Genomic DNA, 20,008 nt, shown 5'->3' with positions numbered 1-20,008 from the left:
AAAGGGGAAGTGCAACAAGACCTGGGTGTCATGGTGGAACAGTCGCTGAAGGTTGGCATACATGTACAGCAGGCGGGGAGGAAAGCTAATGGTATGCTGGCCTTCATAGCGAGGGGATTTGAGTATAAGAGTAGAGATGCCTTGCTGCGGTTATACAGGGCCTTGGTGAGGCCGCACCTTGAGTATTGTGTGCAGTTTTGGTCTCCTAGTTTGAGGAAGGACATTCTATAGGGGCGGCAAGGTGGTTAGCACTGTTGCTTCACAGCGCCAGGGACCTGGGTTCGATTCCCAGCTTGGGTCACTGACTGCGGCGTTCACACGTTCTCCCCGTGGGTTTCCTCTGGGTGCTCCGGTTTCCTCCCACAGGCCAAAGATATGTGGGTTCGGTAGATTGGTCATGCTAATTTGCCCTTAGTGTCCAAAAAGATTAGGCGGGGTTACCGGGTTATGTGGTTAGGGTGGAGGCGTGGGCTTAAGTAGGGTGCTCTTTCCAAGAGCCGGTGCAGACTCGATGGGTCGAATGGCCTCCTTCTGCACTGTAAGTTCTACGATTCTTGCTATTGAGGGTGTCCAGCGAAGGTTCACCAGATTAATTTCCGGGATGGCAGGACTGACATATGAGAAAGACTGGATCGACTGGGCTTGTACTCACTAGCAAGGAGCGATATAGGATCAGAAGGCACAGAATCTCTGTGGGTAGAGTTGAAGAATCGCAAAGGTAAAAAGACCCTGATGGGAGTTATGTACAGGTCCCCGAGCAGTAGTCAGGATGTAGGGCAGAAAATAAATCAGGAGATAGAACAAGCATGTAAAAAAGGCAATATCACAATAATCATGGGGAATTTCAATATGCAGACGGACTGGGAAAATCAGGTTGCTTGTGGATCCCAAGAAAAGGAATTTGTGGAATATTTAAGAGATTTCTTTTGGAACAGCTTGTGGTAGAGCCAACTTGGGAACAGGCAATTCTGGATTTGGTGATGTGTAATGAGGCAGACTTGATTAGGGATCTTAAGGTGAAGGAACCCTTAGGGAGCAGTGACCACAATATGATAGAATTTACCCTGCAGTTTGAGAGGGAAAAGCTCGAATCAGATAGTATTACAATTAAATAAGGGTAGCAACAAAGACATGAGGGAGGAGCTGGCCAGAGTTCAATGGAAAAGGAGCCGAGCAGGGAAGACAGTGGAACAGCATTGGCAGGGGTTTTTGGGGGTTATTCGGGAAGCACTGCAGAAATTCATCCCAAGGAGGAGGAAACATGCTAAGGGGAGGACAAGGCATCCATGGTTGACGAGGGAAGTCAAAGACAGCATAAAAGCAAAATAAAAAGCATACAAAGTGGCGAGAATTAGTGAGAAGCCAGAGGATTGGGAAGCCTTTAAAAGTGAGCAGAGGACAACTAAAAAAAAGAATAAGGGGAGAGAAGATGAAATATGAGTGCAAGCTAGCTAGTAATATAAAAGAAGATAGGAAGAATTTTTTCAATATATAAAAGGTAAGAGAGAGGCAAAAATAGATATTGGACCACTGGAAAACGTGGCTGGAGAAGTAATAATAGGAAACAATGAAATGTCAGATGAATTGAATAGTTACTCTGCATCAGTTTTCACGATGGAATACACCAGTGTGATGCCAGAGCTCCAGGAGAATCAGGGGTCAGAGGTGAGGGCAGTGGCCATCACTAAGGGAGAAGGTTCTGGGGAAACTGAAAGGTCTGAAGGTGGATAACTCACCTGGACCGGATGGACTACACTCCAGGGATCTAAAAGAGATGGCTCTTTAAAAAAAAATTTTAGAGTATCCAATTCATTTTTCCAATTAAGGGTCAATTTAGCGTGACCAATCCACCTAGCTTGCACATCTTTGTGTTGTGGGGGCGAAACCCACGCAAACACGGGGAGAATGTGCAAACTCCACACAGACAGTGACCCAGAGCCGGGATCGAACCTGGGACCTCAGCGCCGTGAGACTGCAGTGCTAACCCACTGCACCACCGTGCTGCCCTCTTTATAACAGAGATGAGGAGTAATTTCTTTAGCCAGAGGGTGGTGAATCTGTGGAACGCTTGGCCGCAGAAGGCTGTGGAGACCAAATCACTGAGTGTCTTTAAGACAGAGATAGATAGGTTCTTGATTAATAAGGGGATCAGGGGTTATGGGGAAAAGGCAGGAGAATGGAGGTGAGAGAAATATCTGCCATGATTGAATGGCGGAGCAGACTCGATGGGCCGAGTGGCCTAATTCTGCTCCTATAACTTATGGTCTTATGGAGTTTAGAAGAATGAGAGGGGATCTCAGAAACAAAATCCTGATGGGACTGGACAGGCCAAATGCAGGAAGGATATCCCCAATGTTGGGGGCATCCAGAACTAGGGGTCACAGTCCAAGATTAAAGGATAAACCATTCAGGACTGAGATGAGGAAGAACTTCTCTCGAGTTGTGAACTCGTGGAATTCTCTACCACAGAAAGCTGTTGGGGCCAGTTTGTTGGATATATTCAAGAGGGAGCTGAACGTGGCCCTTGCAGCTAAAGGGATCAAGGGGTATGGAGAGAAAGCAGGAGTAGGATACTGAATTTGCATGATCAGCCATGATCATATTGAATGGCAGTGCAGGCTCGAAGGGCCGAATGGCCCATTCTGCACCTATTTTCTATGTTTCTACGGCCCACCCCATAACCAACAGGCCCTGCCAGACACAAGCCAAGACACATGATCAGATCGTATGTCGGGTGGGATGGGTGTAAAGGGGGGGTGGGAGTGGTGTGGGTGTGGGGTGGTGTAGGCTGAGGGAGTGGTGTGAGGGTGAGGGTCGTGTGAGGGTGGTGTGGGGGTGAGGGTGGTGTGAGGGTGGTGTGGGGGTGAGGGTGGTGTGAGGGTGGTGTGGGGGTGAGGGTGGTGTGAGGGTGAGGGTGGTGTTGGCTGAGGGAGTGGTGTGGGGGTGAGGGTTGTGTGAGGGTGGTGTGGGGGTGAGGGTGGCGTAGGCTGAGGGAGTGGTGTGGGGGTGAGGGTCATGTGAGGGTGGTGTTGGCTGAGGGAGTAGTGCGGGGGTGAGGGTCATGCGAGGGTGGTGTGGGGGTGAAGGTGGTGTGGGGTTGAGGGTAGTGTGGGTGTTGTGTGGGTGTGGGGGTTGACACATGTGTCACGGGGAAGCACAACAGCGCGGTCTCACTTCCTCGCCCTCGGGAGACCTCCACCCCGATGATTGCCCTTTCCTCGGTCCCACCAACCACGCTACGGGCCCTCTGCTCTGCCACGGTGAGGGGCCGCAGGTCCGGTGGTCCCCCTCCAGTCTTTTCCCGCTCCCGGTGGTTATGGGCCAAGGGGGGTGGAGAGAGAGAAAGCGCAGTGTTAGACAGTCCAAGGCAGGCAGCCCAAGGGCCGGGTAGCTGGTGCCTTCATTGGCTAGGGCACCCAGCCATGGCGGCTGGTATGGGTGCCGGCATGTGGTGCAGGGTGGGGGTTAAGATGCCTGCTGGGTTGGGGGAGGGGAGTGGTAGGGTTATGAGTGTGTGGGATGGGGGTTGGTGCCAGGGACAAAGTGCTGCCTACTCACCCTGGCCGCCCTGAGGAGGTTGTGTGGTTTCTTACGGCACTGCTGGCTGGTCTGGACAGTGTTGCTCATGGCGCTTACAGCCTCTGCCACCTGTGCCCTAGCATGGCAAACGGCAGGCCTGGCAGCCTCCTTTCGGGGACAGGGTACAGGGTCACCCGCCTCTCCTCCACGGCATCCAGCAACGTCTCGAGCTTGGCGTCCATAAAACGGGGTGCTGCTCTCCTCGCTGCCTGCCATCTTGTTCACTGGCATGGTGTGTGTGGGGAGTGCAGTGTGTATATGCAACTGCAGCTTGTCAGCCTCCTGCGAATTCCGCACCATTTCCCATTGGGATCGATTATGTTCCACATGGAACCGGTGCTAACCTCATAACGGTCATTGAATCAGTCTAGGTGCGGTGCCAATTTTGCCGTCGGGGAAGTCCGTAAAACCTGCCCTGGTATTTCAGGAACGGAGAATGCTGCCGACTATTTTCATTCAGAACGTTTTTTAAAATATAAATTGAGAGTACCCAATTCATTTTTTCCAATTAAGGGGCAATTCAGCGTGGCCAATCCACCTACTCTGCACATCTTTGGATTGTGGGGGGCAGCACGGTGGCGCAGCGGTTAGTGCTGCCTCACGGCGCCGAGGTACCAGGTTCGATCCCGGCTCTGGGTCACTGTCTGTGTGGTGTTTGCACATTCTCCCCGTGTTTGCGTGGGTTTCGCCCCCACAACCAAAAATGTGCAAGCTAGGTGGATTGGCCACACTTAAATTGTCCCTTAATTGGAAAAAATGAATTGGGTACTCTAAATAAAAAATCTTTGGATTGTGGGGGCGAAACCCACGCAAACACGGGGAGAATGTGCAAATTCCACACGGACAGTGACCCAGAGCCGGGATCGAACCTGGGACCTCGGTGCCGTGAGGCTGCAATGCTAACCAATGCGCCACCGTGCTGCCCTTATTTTCATTCAGAACTAAGGGCCCATTCAGTCTCTGCTGGATCCTGGCTACAAAATGCCCAGGAAAATTCCAGCAAAGCTGCTGGCATGAGAAAAGTGTGAGGTGAAGCATTTTGGGAGGACTAACAATGTAAAGGAATATACAGTGAACAGTAGGACATGAGGAAGTACAGAGGACCAGAGAGACCTTGGGGTGCATGTCCAAAGATTCCTGAAGACAGGAAGACAAGTAGATCGGGTTGTTAAGCAGATATACAATTCCGCTCACTGTTATTTTCAGCCTTTTTTTTGGCTTGTTGCTCAATTTTCTGCACTGTAAATTCTATGATTCTTTGAATTGTTTGTTCCTTTAAATGAATATACGTAGTTCGAAACTAGGCAGAAAAGTCTACTCTAGAAGGTTTTCAAAGCAATGCTTCAAATCATTTGATGAGATCCTGTAATTTTCAGGACTGTAATATTGATCATTCCTTGTGACCATGTCACCCGTGACTGTAACTTGCTATGACACAAAAAAGCCCCATTCCCATAAACCCTTAAGACAAGCGCAATGGAAAGTGAGTGGCAAAACACTGGCTTGAGGCTCAGCAAGGAATACAGTCCAGGAATAAGGAGAAGCACCTGAGGCAGAAGAGAACAAGCATCTGCCAAGGGCTGAGATCAACAACAAAGTTGGGCAGTGGTTAGAGAGGGGAAATGTATTCAGCTCCAAGTGAGAAAATATGATGGTGGCTAATATTTCTTATCTTCTCTCAGCTTAAAACCGATGGAACCTTTTTGATTAATGTTTGGTCCTTCTGTTAATCAGTCAAAAACAATTAGCATCACCTGTCCATATGTTTGATCTTGCAAACTAACAATGTTGCCAATGTGTAATTGGTCCTGCTGTTCCACAATGGAAAACCGCGAGTACAGCCAAACTGCAATAGTCACTGCTAACAGTTGCTGCAATGGGTACTGGTCAGTCTGGCACTTTGGAAAGTAGATTTAAATCATTGCAGATCAGTACAAGCAGAGACCAGTGGAACAGGACACTACTGGACCCCAGGTATGTGAGGGAGTGGCAGGTGGAGAACAGTTAGAATTACCTCGTGTCGCGTGGCTGAGCAATAAAAAAATGTGGTAAGGCAGTAGAGTCAAAGCAGCTATCTGCTAGATTGGATTGAGCTGAATTTTAACTCTGAAAAGGCAGCAAATTTGGGCTGTGTCAGAGGTGAAAATGCAAGAAGTACTGCCTACTTAACAGGTGTAACGAGACACAGACCAAAGCATTTATGGATTGCTTTCAATTTAGCAGCCATTCTATCTTTAACCACTGACTGCCAGGTTTTCCAAGCCTTGGAAAACTTCATAGTTTAATGATGGTGAGAATCCTTCAGGTAAATGACCTTTACAGCACCACTTGTGGGCCAGGAGGATCTGGAGCATTTCATCCAATGCGCTAAACCACCCAGTAAACCCCCTCACTCCACCAAAGCATCCACTTGCCTTCGATATTGCCAAGCAGACTTGCAAAGTTTCCATTCAATCAGAGGGCCCGTGGCTCGGAATGCAACTTCAATGCACCCTGCAGTTTAACTCTGAAAGACGTTGAGCGACCCATTTTGCTAGTTTTCCAAACCTCACAACAGTTCCCCACAAACGCTACAGATAATTTAAATCCAGGGTAGAGAACCAGGGGCGTCATTCTCCGACCCCCCGCCGGGTCGGAGAATGGCCGTTGGGCGCCGTGAATCCCGCCCCCGCCCCCGCCGAAGTCTCCAGATTGGGCGGGGGCGGGAATCGGGCCGCGCCGGTTGGCGGGACCCCCCGCTGGATTCTCCGGCCCGGATGGGCCGAAGTCCCGCCCAGGAATTGCCTGTCCCGCCGGCGTAAATCAAAGCTGGTATTTACCGGCGGGACCAGGTGGCGTGGGCGGGCTCCGGGGTCCTGGGGGGGGCGCGGGGCGATCTGACCCCGGGGGTGGCCCCCACGGTGGCCTGGCCCGCGATCGGGGCCCACCGATCCGCGGGCGGGCCTGTGCCGTGGGGGCACTCTTTCCCTTCCGCCTCCGCTACGGCCTCCACCATGGCGGAGGCGGAAGAGACTCTCCCCACTGCGCATGCGCGGGAAACTGACAGCGGCCGCTGACGCTCCCGCGCATGCGCCGGGAAACTGACAGCGGCCGCTGACGCTCCCGCGCATGCGCCGCATTTCCGCGCCAGCTGGCGGGGCAACAAACGCCATTTCCGCCAGCTGGCGGGGCGGAAATCCCTCCGGCGTCGGCCTAGCCCCTCAATGTTGGGGCTAGGCCGCCAAAGATGCGGAGCATTCCGCACCTTTGGGCCGGCGCGATGCCCGTCTGATTGGCGCCGTCTTTGGCGCCAGTCGGCGGACATCCCGCCGTTGGGGGAGAATTTCGCCCCAGTTATCTGAGTTTGAGCAGCTTTTTCTCATCCTGGACTTCAGTTGTGAGAAGTATCAGATATAATTCACAATGGAAAAACATTCATTGAGATGTGTAGTAGGGTACACTTTGAAGGTTGGATTATGCTGCCTTCTAAGGACTTGAGTAACAGCAGAATTTCTTTTAAAAAGATGTGACAATATAATTCATCTTTTTTATTTGTACCTACAAAGCCCTTTACCGTGACACTTGACATTGAACTTTTCTGAAGGGACTACTGATGAACAAAATATTCAAGTAACAGCATTTACAATGGTCTGCAGTAAACTTTCAAAAAAACCTTGTTTTCTAATCAATGATGTCAGGTATTACTGTGATCATCAAGTCTTCATTTCCACGGCGCACAACAAGGGCCAGAGTGTCACTGTTTTTAATTGCTTCGCTCACTTGTTCTGAAGAAGTGATTGTTTGTCCATTGATGCTGATAATGATATCACGATCTCTTAAACCACCGCTGAAAATAAAGAATTTTGAAGAATTATGTAAGTGCGCTTGTATATAAATACACAAAGTTTGAAAAGTCAACAATAAGGGCAATGACAACAAATTGTGAAAAGGAACTGTATGCAGTACTGACAACATCATGGGTTTCAGTAGCCCTTTGGTTCCCTGGTAAGATTGCTGATTAACCTACTGTAAAAATCAGTTACTTTGGAAAACAAACCATTTCACCACAGAAATATAACCTCTGTCATTTTTGTGCAGAATTATAGTGCAGTGGTAATAGATCAATAGACCACTTAAAAGTAGAAGCTTGGATAGAAGAAGCTTGGGCAGCACGGTAGCATTGTGGATAGCACAATTGCTTCACAGCTTCAGGGTCCCAGGTTCGATTCCGGCTTGGGTCACTGTCTGTGCGGAGTCTGCACATCCTCCCCGTGTATGCGTGGGTTTCCTCCGGGTGCTCCGGTTTCCTCCCACAGTCCAAAGATGTGCAGGTTAGGTGGATTGGCCATGATAAATTGCCCTTAGTGTCCAAAATTGCCCTTAGTGTTGGGTGGGGGTGCTGGGTTATGGGGATAGGGTGGAGGTGTTGACCTTGGGTGGGGTGCTCTTTCCAAGAGCCAGTGCAGACTCGATGGGCCGAATGGCCTCCTTCTGCACTGTAAATTCTATGACATCTATGATATGGGATACTTGCCTTTATTAACCGAGGCATAGAATATAAGAGCAGAGAGGTGTTGATGGAGCTGTATAAAACACTGGTTATGCCACAGCTAGAGTACTGTGTGCAATTCTGGTCACCCCACTATAGGAAGGATGTGATTGTACTAGAAATGGTGCAGAGGAGATTCACCAGGATGTTGCCTGGGATGGAATGTTTCAGCTACGAAGAGAGGCTGGCTCGGCTGAGGTTATTTTCCTTAGAGCAGAGAAGGCTGAAGGGGGACCTGATTGGGGTGTACAAAATTATGAAAGGCATACATAGGGTAGATAGAAAGAAACTTTTCCCTTCGCAGAAGGGGCAATAACAAGGGGCCATTGATTTAAGGTAAGGGGCAGGAGATTTCGAGGGGATCTGAGAAAAACGTTTTCACCCAGAGGGTGGTGGGAATCTGGAACTCACTGCCTGGAAGGGGTTGGATTCGGATCTGGATTTGTTTATTGTCACATGTACCGAGGTACAGTGAAAAGTATTGTTCTGCGTACAGTCCAGACAGATCGTTCTGTACATGAGAAGAAAAAACATAGGACAAACATAAAATACACAATGTAAATACATAGACACAGGCATGGGGTGAAGCATACGGAGTGCAGTACTACTCAGTAGAGAAGATGTGTGAAGAGATCAGATCAGCCCATAAGAGGCCATTTAGGAGTCTGGTAACAGCGAAGAAGAAGCTGTTTTTGAGTCTGTTCGTGCGTGTTCTCAGACTTTTGTATCTCCTGTCCGATGGAAGACGTTGGAAGAGTGAGTAAGCCGGGTGGGAGGGGTCTTTGATTATGCTGGCTGCTTTCCCAAGGCAGCGGGAGGTGTACACAGAGTCAATGGATGGGAGGCAGGTGATCGACTGGGCGGTGTTCACGACTCTCTGAAATTTCTTACGGTCTTGGGCTGAGCAGTTGCCATATCAGGCTGTGATGCAGCCCAATAGGAGGCTTTCTATCGTGCATCTGTAAAAGTTGGTAAGAGTCAATGTGGACATGCCGAATTTCCGTTGTTTCCTGGGAAAGGCACTGTTGTGCTTTCCTGGTCGACGTGGGTGGATCGGACAGATTATTGGTGATGTGGCTGACCTAGGAATTTGAAGCTGTTAACCATCTCCACCTCTGCACCATTGTTGCAGACAGGGGTGTGTGCCATACTTTGCTCCTGAAGTCAATGACCAGCTCCTTAGTTTTGCTGACATTGAGGGAGAGATTGTTGTTGTTACACCACTCCACTAGGTTCTCTACCTCCCTCCTGTATTCTGATTCATCGTTCTTCAAGATCCGACGCACTACGAGATGAGTGTAGGGCCAGGGAGATAGCGTCTGCTGTGGACCGGTTGCGGCGGTATACGAATTGAAGTGGATTTAGGCATTCTGGGAGTTTGGAGTTGATGTACCTCATGATCAACCTCTTGAAGCACTTCATTACGATCGATGTTAAGGCCACAGGACGATAGTCATTGAGGCTCATTGAGGCACGTTGCCTGGTTCTTCTTTGGCACCGGTATGTTGGTGGTCTTCTTGAAGCAGGTGGGTACCTCGGAACTGAGTAGGGAGATACTGAAGATGTCCACGAACACATCTGCCAGCTGGTCCGGGCAGGATCTGGGTGCACGACCAGGGACCCCGTCCGGACCTGTCGTCTTCCGAGGGTTCACTTTCAAGAAGGCCGATCTGACTTTGGAAGTTGTGACAGTGGGTATGGGTGTGTCCAGGGCTGCTGGGGCAGTTGACAGCGGTTTGATGGTTTCCTGCTCAAACCGAGCATAGAATGCATTGAGTTCATCGGGGAGGGGTGCGCTGCTGCCGGAGATTCTGTTCGGCTTTGTAGCCCGTTATGATGTTTAAGCCTTGCCACAACCGACTAGAGTCTGTAACGCTAGTCTGTGGCTCTAGCTTGGTCTGATATTTCCTCTTGGCATCCCTGATGACTTTGCGGAGGTCGTACCTGGATTTCTTGTATAGGTCAGGGTCGCCTGACTTGAACGCCTCAGAGCTGGCCTTCAGTAGGAGTCAATCTGCCGATTAAGCCATGGTTTCCAGTTGGGGAACATATGTACTGCTTTCTTTGGCAAGCAGTCGTCTACATATTTGCTGATAAAGACTGTGACGGTGGTGGCATACTTGTTTAGGTCAGTCGCTGAGTTGTTAAATATGGAACAGTCCACTGACTCCAGGCAGTCATGTAGGAGCTCTTCTGTTGCCTCGGCCAAGTACAGCACGACCTTCTGAAACGGATTCTCCGCTTAGGATTCTGCTCTATGCCGGGAGAAGGAGCACCGTCTTATGGTTCGATTTTCCAAAGTGCGGTCGGGGGATGGATCGGTAGGCACCCGTGATTTTTGTGTAGCAGTGATCGAGAGTGTTGTCGTCCTGGTGGGATAGGAGATATATTGGTGGAATTTTGGCAGTACACTCTTGAGGTTGGCTTTGTTGAAGTCCCCGGCCACAATGAACAAGGCATCCGGGTGTTCTGTTTCATTGTTATTTACACCAGCAGCAACCAAGCCGCCCCCGGTACCACAGTAGAAAACAAAACAGGGAAATCTATTGTCAACTTGTTGGACTACACCCTTCAACCAGATGAAATGTTAAGTTGATTTGAATTACTATTTTTAAATTTGACTTAAATAACTATTTTGGGTTGATTTAAATTACTATTTTTAAGTTGATTTAAATAACTATTTTAATTTCAATTAAATAACTATTTTAAATTTGTTGTTAGATCAAGAGGGATAAATACTCAGTTTATCTAATTAAATGTGTACGGGGATTGGATTTAACCTGACTTAAAAACATCTTTCTAAAGTTCAATTTCAAAGGTTTAATTTAAAGGAATAATTCATGGCAGGACAGCTCCAAGGCGTGGTCTGCTCCTCTTGCCCCATGTGGCAGGCTGGGGACAGTTCCAGTCCCCAGGATCAGCATGTGTGCAGGAGGTGTCTCCAGTTACAGCTCCTGGAAGCTCGAGTTTCAGAGCTGGAGTGGCGGCTGGAGACATTGTGGAGCATCGCAAGTCGGAGAGTATTGTGGATAGCACATATAGAGTGGTGGTCACACCGCAGGCTCAGATTCCACGGGCAGGAAGGGAATGGGTGACCACCAGACAGAGCAAGAGAGCGAGGCAGGTAGTGCAGGAATCTCCTGTGGCCATTCCCCTGCAGAACAGATGTACGATTTTGGATACTGTTGAGAGGAATAACCTATCAGAGGAAAACAGCAACAGCCAAACTCATGGCACCACGGTTGGTTCTGCTGCAGACGGGAGGGGTGATAAGCGTGACAGTGCAATAGTTATAGGGGATTCAATTGTAAGGGGAATAGACAGGCGTTTCTGTGGCCGCAAACGAGACTCTAGGATGGTATGTTGCCTCCCTGGTGCTAGGGTCAAGGATGTCTCGGAGCGGGTACAGGACATTCTGGAGGGGGAGGGTGAACAGCCAGTGGTCGTGGTACACATCGGTACAAACGACATAGGTAAAAAAAGGGATGAGGTCCTAAAAGCAGAATACAGGGAGCTAGGAAGGAAGTTAAGAAATCGGACCTCCAAGGTAATGATCTCAGGATTACTACCGGTGCCACGTGCTAGTCAGAGTAGAAATGACAGGATATATAGGATGACACATGGCTGAAGAGATGGTGTCAAGGGGAGGGTTTCAGATTCCTGGGGCATTGGGGCCGGTTCTGGGAGAGGTGGGACCTGTACAAACTGGACGGGTTACACCTGGGCAGGATTGGAACTGATATCCTAGGGGGGCTATTTGCTAGAGCGGTTGGGGAGGGTTTCAACTAATATGCCAGGGGGGTGGGAACCTACGCAAGGAGTCAGAGAAAGAGGGAGCAAGGACAAAAATAAAAGGTAGAAAAGTGATAGGTGGAGAAACCAAGGACAAAATTCAAACAGGGCAGTAGAGAAAAATATTGGGGGCAAGACAAGCATTGTGAAAAAGACAAACTTAAAGGCTCTGTGCCTTAATGCACGGAGCATTTGCAATAAAGTGGATGAACTAATCGCGCAGATAGATATAAATGGGTATGATATAATTGGGAGTACGAAGACATGGCTGCAGGGTGAACAGGGATGGGAACTGAATGTCCCAGCGTTTTCAGTATTTAGGAAGGACAGGCATAAAAGAAAAGGTGGTGGCGTGGCACTGCTGGTTAAAGGGGAAATTCACACAGTAGTGAGAAAGGATATTAGCTCTGACAATGTGGAGTCTGTATGGGTAGAGTTGAGAAATACCAAGGGACAAAAAACATTAGTGGGTGTCACATATAGACCCCCAAACTATAGCGGTGAGGTTGGGAATGGCATTAAACAAGAAATTAGAGATGCATGTAATAAGGGAATATCGGTGACCATGGATGATTTTAATCTTCACATAGATTGGGCAAATCAAATTAGCCACAATGCTGTAGAGGAATTCCTGGAGTGTATACGGGATGGTTTTTTTGACCAATATGTAGAGGAATCAACTAGCGAGCAGGCCATCTTAGACTGGGTACTGTGTAATGAAAAGGGAATCATTGCCAATCTGGCTGTGCGAGACCCCTTGGGGATGAACGAACATAACATGATAGAATTTTTTATCAAGATGGAGAGTAAAGTAGTTGATTCGGAGACTAGTGTGCTGAATTTTAATAAAGGGAACTATGAGGATATGAGGTATGAGTTGGCCTTGATAGATTGGGGAGAGTTACTTAAAGGGAAGACAGTGGATAGAAAATGGCAAACATTCAAGGAACGCAAGGGGGAACTACAGCAACTGTTCATTCCTGTGGCACAAAGGCAAAGGGGGTAAGAGGGCCAATCCATGGCTTACAAAGGAAATTGGAAATAGTGCAAGGAAGAGGCGTACAGATTGGCCAAGAAAAATAATAGGTCTGAGGATTGGGAGCAGTTTAGAATTCAGCAAAGAAGGACAAAGGGATTGATTAAGAAGGGGAAAGTACAGATGCCCGGTGGCGGCTATGAAGAAGTAAGTCGCACATTTGGTGGCTCCCGCTCTGGTCGGACTTTTGGACATTTCCCCCATTTTTCTATCGAACTTGAATTGTAAAACGGATGTTAGTGGTAATTGTTTACTGAATTCCCACTTTGGTGCATGGAGAGAAGGACTAGAAGTGTTCGTAAGGGCAGAAACAAAAAGATAGAGAAGGCTTGGGCTGTAGCTGCAGCAGAAGACAGCATGGCGGAGGTTCAGACCTCGGGCTTGTCGACCCAGCAGTCTATGGAGCAGCTGATGCAAGTCATTCAGGAAGGCTTTACTACACAGAAACGGGATTGCTTGGACTCAATAAAAAAGAGTCGATTGAGCGGTTGGAGCATAGATTGGACGCCCAGGATCGGGCGATCCAGAAGGTGGAGAAGGCACTAGCTGAGCAGGAGGAACATCAGACTGCGGGGAGCTGGAGGTGGGGATGCTGAGGGACCAGCAGAAGAAGCTCCTGGAGAAGATGGAGGACCTAGAAAATAGATCCTGCCAGCAGAACCTAAGAATCGTTGGGCTCCCAGACATGTTTATGAAGCTGCTGGAGGATGGGGCATTCTCCTGGCCCTTGGAGGTGGATAGGGCTCACAGAGCACTCGCGAGGAAGCCGCGAATGGGAGACCCCCCCCCCCCCGAGGGCAATGGCGGTATGATTCCACAGGTTCTCGGATAAGGAGCGCATTTTACAGTGGGTCAAGCAGACACGGAGCTGTAAGTGGGACAATAGCATCCTGCGGGTTTACCAGACCTGAGTGTAGAGGTGGCCAGGAGGAGAGCAGGCTTCAACCAGATCAGGTCGATCCTTTTTAAGAAAAAGGTGAAGTTTGGACTGTTATACCCAGCCCGTCTCTGGGTCACGCATGAGGATCAGCACTTCTACTTCGAGTCGCCTGAGGACGCGTTGGACTTTGCGAAAAAGAAAGGGCTGGTGATGGATTGAGAACTTTTGAACTTGGCAGCAACGTTCATGTTTTTGTTTTTTCTTTTTGTTTCTCTGTTTTTGTAAAAAGTTTCCCATTTTGCATTTCATGGAAGATGTTTGTGATGCCGTTTGCTTGATTTGTAACCAGCGGTAGAGCTGAGTGAGTTAAGGTTTTCGTTTGCACTGTTGGGGGATGGAGGTGTGCTTGTTTTGATCTTGGTGTTTTTCTGTTGGGCAATTGTGTGGGGATTGTTTGATGTTGGAGTTTGTTTGTATGAGCGGGGTGGGGGTGGGAGGGAACAATAGGTGGGAGACTATCTGGCACCGGGGATGGTGGGGGCCACCAAGCTAGCTGGGTGAGCTAGCTCTCGGAAGCGCAGTGGGGGGTGTGCATATGTTTGGTTTAGTAAAGGGGTTGGATTTCTGGGTGTTGTTACCGGGGGGGGGGGGGGGGGGGTGTTCTGCTGATGAGGGAGGGACTTGGGCTGAGGGACAGAGAGGAGGTTGAGTGCGGGGGCTGCCTGGGGATGGACCGGTGGAGGTGCGGAGCACGGGCTGGAGGTGGGCCCCTAAAAAAGTGATGACTGATTGGCGGAGGGGGGAGGGAAATGAGCCCCCCAACTAGACTGATCACCTGGAATGTTTGAGGGTTAAATGGGTCGGTCAAAAGGGCACGTGTGTTCGCGCATCTTAGGGGATTGAAGGCGGACGTGGTAATGTTGCAGGAGACACACCTTAGAGTTACGGACCAGGTTAGATTGGGGAAAGGCTGGGTCAGTCAGGTCTTTTACTCGGGACTAGATTCAAAGACTAGAGGGGTCGCATCGCGATCCTGATCAATAAGCGGGTGGTGTTTGAGGCAGGTAGAATAGTCTTGGATGTGGGAGGTCGGTACATTATGGTCAGTGGGAAGCTAGAGGGGGTGCAGGTGGTATTAGTAAATGTGTATGCGCCAAATTGGGATGATGTGGAGTTTATAAAGAGGATGCTGGGGAAGATACCGGACCTGGACTCGCACAGATTGGTCATGGGCGGGGACTTCAACACAGTTATTGACTCTGGCTTGGACCGGTCAAGCTCAAAAACGGGCAGGGTGCCAGCAATGGCAAAGGAACTAAGAGGGTTCATGGAGCTGATGGGGGGGTGGATCCATGGAGATTTGGGCAGCCGAGGGTGAAGCAGTTGTCCTTCTACTCACATGTGCATAAAGTGTATTCCCGGATTGATTTCTTTATTTTGAGCAGGGCCTTACTGGCAGGGGTGGTGGACACGGGGTACTCGGCGATCACAATCTCAGACCATGCTCCGCACTGGGTTGACCTGCAGGGTAGTAAAAACAGTAACCAGCGCCCGCACTGGAGGTTAGATGTGGGACGTTTGGTGGATGAAGGGGTGTGCGAGCGGCTGAGGAAATGTATTCAGAACTACCTGCAGGTCAATGACACGGGGGAAATTTCAGCAGCGATGGCCTGGGAAGCACTGAAGGCGGTGGTCAGGGGGGGCTGATCTCGATCCGGGCCCATAGGGAGAAGGTGAACAGGGCGGAGGCGGACCGACTGGTAAAGGAGATACTACAGATTGATAGGTGGTATGCGGAGACCCCAGAGGCAGGGCTTTTAAGGGAACGACGGAGGCTACAGGTGGAGTTTAGCTTGCTGACCACAGGGAGGGCGGTGGAGGAGTTGAGAAAGGTGAGGGGGGGCGATCTATGAACATGGAGAGAAGGCCAGCAGAATTCTTGCACAGCAGCTTAGGAAGAAGGAGGCAGCGAGGGAGATAGGGAAAGTAAAGGATGGAAATGGGAACCTGGTTGGTGATTCAGTAGGGGTGAATAAGGCGTTTAGGGATTTCTACAGCAGGCTGTACAGGTCGGAACCCCCTACGGGGCCGGAGGGGATGAGGCACTTCTTGGAGGGGCTGAATTTCCCAAAGGTGAACAGGGAGCAGGTAAAAGGGCTGGGGGCCCCAATCAGGCTGGAAGAGATAGTGGAGGGCTTGAAGGCTATGCAGGCGGGTAAGACCCCGGGTCTGAACGGGTATCCAGTGGAGTTTTATAAAACGTTCTCGGGGATATTGCGGCCGGTGTTGTTGAGGATGTTCAATGAGGCAAAGGAAAGAGGGGTGTTGCCCCCGTCGATGTCACAGCCAACAATTTTGCTGATTCTTAAGCGGGACAAGAACCCGGAGCTGTGTGGGTCCTACAGGCCGAACCCCCTGTTGAATGTAGATGCCTAGTTGCTGGTCAAAATCCTGTCCTCCAGGATCGAGGATTGTGTTCCGGACGTTATTGGGGAGGACCAGATGGATTTGTTAAGGGCAGGCAGTTGGTGGCCAATGTAAGAAGGCTGTTAAATGTGATCATGATGCCCCCGGAAGGTAGGGAGGTGGAGGTAGTGATCGCAATGGATGCAGAAAAGGCTTTTGATCGGGTAGAATGGGACTATCTGTGGGAGATACTGGGACGGTTCGGATTTGGGCGGGGCTTTATTGACTGGGTCAGGTTACTGTATCAGGCTCCTGTGGCAAATGTACGGAATAGGACAACATCGGACTATTTTAGACTGCACTGGGGGACGAGACAGGGATGTCCCCCCCTCCCCACTATAGAGCCGTTGGCAATTGCTCTGAGAGCCTCGAGGGGCTGGACAGGACTGGTCCGGGGGGAGGGGGGTTTCACTCTATGCGGATGACCCGCTTCTGTACTTTTCGCACCCAATAGAGGGGGTGGAAGAAATCATGAGGACTCTAGGGGAATTTGGCCGGTTTTCGGGGTATAAGCTTAATATGGGAAAGAGTGAGATGTTTGTGGTCCAAGCGAGGGGACAGGAGAGGCGACTGGGAGAGCTGCTGTTTAGGTTAGTAGAGGGAAGCTTTAGGTACCTAGGCATCCAAATGGCGCGGGAATGGGACAAGCTGCATAAATTGAATCTGACCCGGCAGGTGGACCAAATGAAGGACGATTTTCGGAGATGGGACGCGCTTCCGTTGTCTCTGGCTGGGAGGGTGCAAACGGTGAAGATGACGGTCCTCCCGAGATTCCTATTTGTATTTCAGTGTCTCCCCATCTTTATCCTGCGGATCTTTTTTAAGCGGGTCACGGGCTTCGTCTGGGCGGGCAAGACCCCGCGAGTGAGGAAGGTAATGCTTGAGTGGAGTCGGGGAGAGGGCGGGCTGGCGCTGCCACATTTTAGCAACTATTACAAGGTGGCTAATATAGCCATGATCAGGCAGTGGGTGGTGGGGGAGGGGTCGGCATTGGTGCGTATGGAGGTGGCTTCATGTAAGGGCACCAGTTTGGGGACGTTGGTAACTGCGCCTCTGCCGTTCCCGCCGGCACGGTACTCCACCAGTCCAGTGGTGGTGGCAGCCCTGAGAGTTTGGGTCCAGTGGAGGCGGCATGTGGGAGCAGTAGGAGCATCGGTCTGGGCCCCAATTTGTGATAATCACCGGTTTGCCCCGGGAAGTATGGATGGGGGGTTCCAGTTGTGGCGTAGAGCAGGGATTGAGAGGCTGGGGGATATGTTCATAGAGGGGAGCTTTCCGAGTATGAGGGTGTTGGAGGAAGAGTTTGGGTTGGCTGGGGGAAACAAATTCAGGTATCTGCAGGTGTGGGACTTCCTTCGTAAACAGGTGTCAACCTTCCCGCTCCTACTGCTAAGGGGGATTCAGGACAGGGTAGTTTCCAGAGGGTGGGTAGGAGAAGGGAGCGTCTCAGACATTTATAAGAAGCTTATGGGGTCGGAGGAGACGCAGACCGAGGAGCTGAAGCGCAAGTGGGAGGAGGAGCTGGGAGGTGAGACAGAGGATGGTTTATGGGCGGACGCGTTGAGTAGAGTCAACGTGTCTGCAACATGTGCCAGGCTCAGCCTCATACAATTTAAGGTTGTTCACCGGGCTCACATGACAGTGGCCCGGATGAGCAGATTCTTTGGGGTGGAGGACAGGTGCGCAAAATGTGCGGGAGGACCGGCGAACCATGTCCACATGTTTTGGACATGTCCAAAGCTTAGGGGATTTTGGCAGGGGGTTGCGGACGTCATGCCAAGGTGTTAAAAACAAGGGTGGTGCTGAGTCCAGAGGGGGCGATTTTCGGGGTGTCAGAAGACCCGGGAATCCAGGAGGAGAAAGAGGCAGATGTTCTGGCCTTTGCTTCCCTGGTAGCCTGGAGACGGATACTATTGGCTTGGAGGGACTCAAAGTCCCCGAAGTCGGAGACCTAGCTATTGGACATGGCTAGCTTTCTCTGTTTGGAGAATATCAAGTTCGCCTTGAGAGGGTCACCGTTAGGGTTCACCTGGAGGTGGCAACCGTTCGTCGACTTCTTTGCAGGAAATTAATCGTCAGCAGACGTTCGGGGGGGGGGGGGGGGGGAGTTCTTTAGATTAGGGGGTCAATAAGGGTGGGACCTGTACGAGAGGTAAATGGCTTCTGCACTATGTTTATGGTTTCATGTATATTGTTTATTTTGTTGTTGTCACTATACCAAAAACACCTCAATAAAATGTTTATTTTAAAAAAAGAAGGGGAAAGTACAGTACGAAAGGAAGCTTGCAGGGAACATAAAGACTGACACTAAGAGTTTCTACAGATATGTGAAGAGAAAGAGATTGGTGAAGAGAAATGTAGGCCCACTACAGACAGAAACAGGGGAATGCATAATAAGGGACAAAGAAATGGCTGAGCAATTGAATACATACTTTGGTTCTGTCTTCACAAATGAGGACACAAATCAGATCCCAGAAATGTCGGAGAATGAAAGGTTTAGTGAGAGGAAAGAACTGAGGGAGATCAACATTAGTAGAGAAATGATGCTGGGAAAACTGATGGGATTGGAGGCGGATAAATCCCTAGGGCCTGAGAATCTGCATCCCAGAGTCCTTGAGGAGGTGGCTCTGGAAATAGTGGATGCATTGGTGGTCATCTTCTGGGATTCTATCGACTCTGGAACTGTCCCTGGAGGGTAGCTCATGTCACTCCAATATTCAAAAAGGGAGGTAGAGAGAAAGCAAGGAATTATAGACCAGTCAGCCTAACATCGGTAGTGGGGAAAATGCTTGAATCCATTATCAAGGACTTTATAGCGTAACAGTCAGAGTCAGCATGGATTTATGAAGGGAAGATCATGCTTGACAAATCTGTTGGAATTCCTTGAAGAGGTAACCAGTACAGTCGACAAGGGGGAGCCAGTCGATGTGGTATATTTGGACTTTCAGAAGGTGTTTGACAAAGTCCCGCATAAGAGATTATTGTGCAAAATTAAAGCGCATGGGATTGGGGGAAATGTATTACGGTGGATAGAAAACTGGCTGGCAGAGAGGAAACAAAGAGTAGGGATTAATGGGTCCTTTTCAAATTGGCAGGCAGTAACTAGTGGGGTGCCATAGGGGTCAGTGCTGGGAACCCATCTATTCACAATACATATTAATGATTTGGATGAGGGAACAAAATGTAACATCTCAAAGTTTTCAGATGATACCAACTTAGGTGGGAGGGTGAATTGTGACGGGGATGCAGGGATCCTACAGCAAGATCTGGACAGGTTGGGCGAGTGGGCAAACCAATAGCAGATGCAGTATAATTTGGATAAGTGTGAGGTTATTCATTTTGGAAGCAAAAACAGGAAGGCAGATTACAACCTGAATGGTTGTAAATTGGGAGAGGCGAGTGTGCAGCAGGACCTGGGTGTCCTTGTGCACCAGTAGCTGAAGGTCAGCATGTAGGTGCAGCAGGCGGTAAAAAAGGCTAATGGTATGTTGGCCTTCATTGCGAGGGTTTTCGAGTATAGAAGCAGGGATGTGTTGCTGCAATTGTACAGGGCCTTAGTGAGGCCACACTTGGAGTATTGTGTGCAGTTTTGATCTCCTCTGAGGAAGGATGTTCTTGCTCTCGAGGGAGTGCAGCGAATGTTTACCAGACTGATTCCAGGGATGGCGGGACTGTCATATCAGGAGAGATTGACTAGGTTGGGATTGTTCTCACTGGAGTTCAGAAG

At 49.8% G+C, this 20,008-nt stretch overlaps 1 protein-coding gene across 1 annotated transcript in view; it reads left to right on the top strand.

The window, feature by feature from the left end:
* Nucleotides 1-5,532: 5,532 nt before the first annotated feature.
* The window catches only part of LOC140422364 (centriole, cilia and spindle-associated protein-like), a 91,656-nt gene continuing 77,180 nt past the window's right edge, over nucleotides 5,533-20,008 (top strand). Inside the window, exon 1 of the mRNA XM_072507412.1 lies at nucleotides 5,533-5,553. The gene's annotated coding sequence lies outside the window, so the exon portion shown is untranslated. The remainder of the gene's footprint in view (nucleotides 5,554-20,008) is intronic.

This window comes from Scyliorhinus torazame, chromosome 1 (assembly GCF_047496885.1).
Source record: "Scyliorhinus torazame isolate Kashiwa2021f chromosome 1, sScyTor2.1, whole genome shotgun sequence".
Classification (NCBI taxonomy): domain Eukaryota; kingdom Metazoa; phylum Chordata; class Chondrichthyes; order Carcharhiniformes; family Scyliorhinidae; genus Scyliorhinus; species Scyliorhinus torazame.
Note: the sequence above shows the minus strand (reverse complement) of the source record. Positions and strands in the feature narration are given on the sequence as shown.